General features: G+C 25.8%; 1 pseudogene across 1 annotated transcript in view; it reads right to left on the bottom strand.

Annotated features, from left to right (window-relative positions):
* Positions 1–4,070, bottom strand: part of LOC122272517 (afadin-like) — a 91,548-nt pseudogene that overhangs the window by 24,314 nt on the left and 63,164 nt on the right. The window lies entirely within an intron of this gene.

Below are 4,070 nucleotides of genomic sequence, written 5' to 3'. Positions count from 1 at the left end.
CTGCAATTTAAAATTGGTTTTAAAAATATTGCTTTCAAAATTCGAAGAAAAAAAATTCACAAGATATGAGCATTTAAATTAGTTTTATTTGTACTGAGCATGCATGGAAAAATTTTAAAATTATGCCTTCATTATTTTGTAGTGGATTGTATTTTGCAACTAATGGAAGAAATCTGATATAAATATTTTAAAAGCAGGATAAAGTTTCAAGCAATTTTCTCAGTAGATTTTGTACTTCCTAAAAGACACCTCGAAATATTCAGGACTTTTTACGTAGAATTGCAAATTTCACTACCTCAGAATAAATGGACAGCAATGGTGAAATTTAATATAAGAAAAATCCCTTATCGTTTTGAACTTTCTTTAAAAAACTGCAAACACTACTATGAAAATTGCTTCAAACTTTCTACATTTTTGAAGTATTGAAATTAAACTCTCTTTTTGTATTCATTTATTCATTCTTTTGGTTGTTCATTTTGACATCAAGTCAAGCAAGATTAAATAAAACGAAGATTTTGAGTGAGGTGAATACTTTTTTACAACAATAGATAATTGTAAAGTAAAGAAAAAGGGAAATGAATTTGGGGAAAAAAAACAGTTAATTGAAATAATTTTCAAATAAAACTAATTTTTGAAAAAAAATTGCACTCAATTCAAAAAGGAAAATAAACCATTCAGCACGTCAAATTTTAACACTAAAGTTGCGGACATTGAAAAGAACTTTAAGTTTTAACCAAATGATCGAAAAACACTGCATTTTTTTAGAACAAATTTAATAGTTGATAATTCTCGAACTAACTTTCTTTTACTGCTTAGCACTCCTTGTACATTTGTTAAGTTTTCTTATTTTTTTATTAGTTAATTCGCAGCAAGTTCAAACTTAACGTTAGGTGGAACATCTAAAACAACGGTGACAGTAGCTGTCCCGATATTTTTAATATAAAAGAGACTTGCAGTGAACTATTTTTTCTCTCACTTTATGTCATTAAACAGCACACTAGATCGCAAATGTAATAATTTTTCAGTTGTTACAGTTTTTAAAAATCGGGTATAGTTTTTAAAAACAGCTGAACATACTTAAATAATGCTATAATAATTGAAATAGCTTAGTATAACTGAAATATCATGGTTAAATATCCCATAGATTACGCTTTGAGTGGTCACCATTTTTCAAAAGACAAAAATAAGAAACAAAATTCCCTGTATTTTCTCAGTTTGTAAAGAAAAAAAAAATCAAAATTTCCTGCTTTTTCCTGCTATTTTAAGTGATTTTTAAATTCCCCATATTTTAGTGGTTTCCCCCGTGGAATGGCAACCCTGTGAAACTAAAGTCCTACTTATTACAATTAAAGGGACAACTTTTTCCCTAGTGAAACACAAACAGAAAAGGTACAAGCAAAAAATGCCAATGAAAACAAACATGGAATTCAGACAAATCAAATCAATCTACCAACGCTTTTGAGTTCCTTGACAACAGAGAACTTATTTGTAGCAACAAATTAAAATTATGACCTTCTCACACAGAGAAACATACATTGGTTTGACCATCAAGGAATATGAAGTCAAGAAATATTTGGAAATTAATTGTTTCAGTTAATCAGAATTGAATACAAAATTTATAATCAGATTCGTGGAACTCGAGTATCAGCAGAAATGTTTTTTTTTTGTGTAGCATATTGTATTTTAAAGTATTTTCATGTTTCCAGAAGTATGGTTAAATTCTGTAATTAATTGTTTTCTTCCAGTTTTAAAATCGCCAATCAAGTTTTCAAAGCTGAAAAATGATAAGCATTTCACTACAAAATATAAAATTTATATTTCATAATTACCAGGGTGGCAACTCAAAACAGATTTAAAATTTCCCTGATTTTTCCAGGTTTTCCAGGTAAAAATCTTAAAATTTCCAGGTTTGTGTTTTTTAACTTTTTTCTTATAAAGTGTAGGATGTGTGCAAGAAAAGTGTCTGTATTATAAAATATCTTATTCAAAATGTCATTTTTTTAAACATATCTTGAAAAAAAAATCTATTTTTTTACAAGATATTTTTTTATTATTTTTTAATGTTCTGGTACAACATTAATTTTTAAAAAATTAAAATGTGGAGAAAATATGCTTAGCTTGCAGAATATATTGTTTTTATTGAATAATTTTAATTGCTTTTATTGAATTTAATGTGATACTTTAAGTAGTATTTGCTCAAAGTGTACCTACAAAATGACAAAATCAGAATAACCAATAAAACCTTGGACAAGTATTGTTTAATATATTTTCATTAAGGAAAAGAAAACAGTTTCAGGTGATTATATATCAGTAATTTTTAATAATTACAGTGACTCCCAAAAGTGCTCACTCACTTATAACTTATATTGAAATAGGAAATAAAAATTCAATAATTAAAATGAATATTTCACAATGGGTATTTGATAATAAGATGTATAATCTATTCTTAGCAAAACTGCACAGAATATTTTAAAAACAAAGCAAAAGTTAATTTTTTAATCAAATAGTAACAAAAATTCTACCCCACGAAAGTCATCGTACATTTAAATGTTTTGGATCTCAGAATTAAAATTATCGTCAATTGCTTTTTTTATTTAATTATTTTTCATTTAATTTTTTATTTCCTTATTAGCAATTTAGTATCAAACCTATAATAGCAAAATTATATTTTAACTTTTGCTTGCTGATTCCGTAATATTTTATTTTATCATTTAAAAATGACTTGTGGTCGTAATAAAATAGACCAAATTTGATTATTTGTCTTCATAAGAGGTCGTGTATATGAAACGGGAGAATCCTTTCTGGTCCAAAATCACAGGTGTGCCTCACTCAAAGTTTCCCTCCCCCCTCCCTTTATAATCACAGGTTCGGAGTTGACGCTAATCCATCGCACTTGACATTATCTTTCTTTCCATAGGGGTTGATAGTCATGATGCTTTTATCTCTGATTGGCGCCATTTCCTTAATATTTATTATTTACAAAATGTTACGATTTTACAAAACAAGAATAAAATTCAGAATTTTTAAAGACTGCCTTCTTTTGCGCGAGGTTATTTTTAAAAATTTATTTATTGTAATTCGTTTAAAAACTTATTTATTGTTTTCGTTAATATTTATTATTTACAAAATGTTATGATTTTACAAAACAAGAATAAAATTCAGAATTTTTAAAGACTGCTTTCTTTTGCGCGAGGTTATTTTTAAAAATTTATTTATTGTAATTCGTTTAAAAACTTATTTATTGTTTTCGTTAATATTTATTATTTACAAAATGTTATGATTTTACAAAACAAGAATAAAATTCAGAATTTTTAAAGACTGCTTTCTTTTGCGCGAGGTTATTTTTAAAAATTTATTTATTGTAATTCGTTTAAAAACTTATTTATTGTTTTCGTTAATATTTATTATTTACAAAATGTTATGATTTTACAAAACAAGAATAAAATTCAGAATTTTTAAAGACCGCTTTCTTTTGCGCGAGGTTATTTTCAAAAATTTATTAATTGTAATTAAAATATCAGTATTGTAGAGTTATTTCGTAATATTTTTAATCCCCTTTGCTCACAGTATTTTATGAAACATAAAGTAAATTAAATATGAAATTTCTTTAGACATTTTTTTAGAGTGTGTTTATTATTAAAATTTATTTATTGATTATTTACAGCAATATTAGTAAATTAGTGTGAGCCAAATGCTAGGAACTAAACAGGACGAGAAACAGCATTCTTTTTGTCACTAATTTTTTAATATTAATTTATTAGCAATTTAATTCTAAATAGGTTGTCCCATAATTGCGAGATCAAATTTTTTTTTTTTTTTTTTTTTTTTTTTTTTAGAATTCTTGACTAGGTAGAAAAATTACACATAGGTAGTCTTGAAGTAACATTTTAAAAAAGAAAATTATTAAAGATTGACGCAATCTATTAATTACAGTAAATGTAGCATAAAAATATTTAAAAGCAATTCCTTTTTAACATATTTTAAGGGTTTTCGCTTTAGTTCCATACCATTTTTCACTTGAAATAATAAAATTGTATATTAATTATTTAATTCTGCTGTGAGGAATCAGG

The sequence above is a fragment of the Parasteatoda tepidariorum genome, chromosome 2, assembly GCF_982258835.1.
Source record: "Parasteatoda tepidariorum strain Cologne lab strain chromosome 2, Ptep-v5.0, whole genome shotgun sequence".
NCBI classification, from domain to species: Eukaryota; Metazoa; Arthropoda; class Arachnida; order Araneae; family Theridiidae; genus Parasteatoda; species Parasteatoda tepidariorum.
Note: the sequence above shows the minus strand (reverse complement) of the source record. Positions and strands in the feature narration are given on the sequence as shown.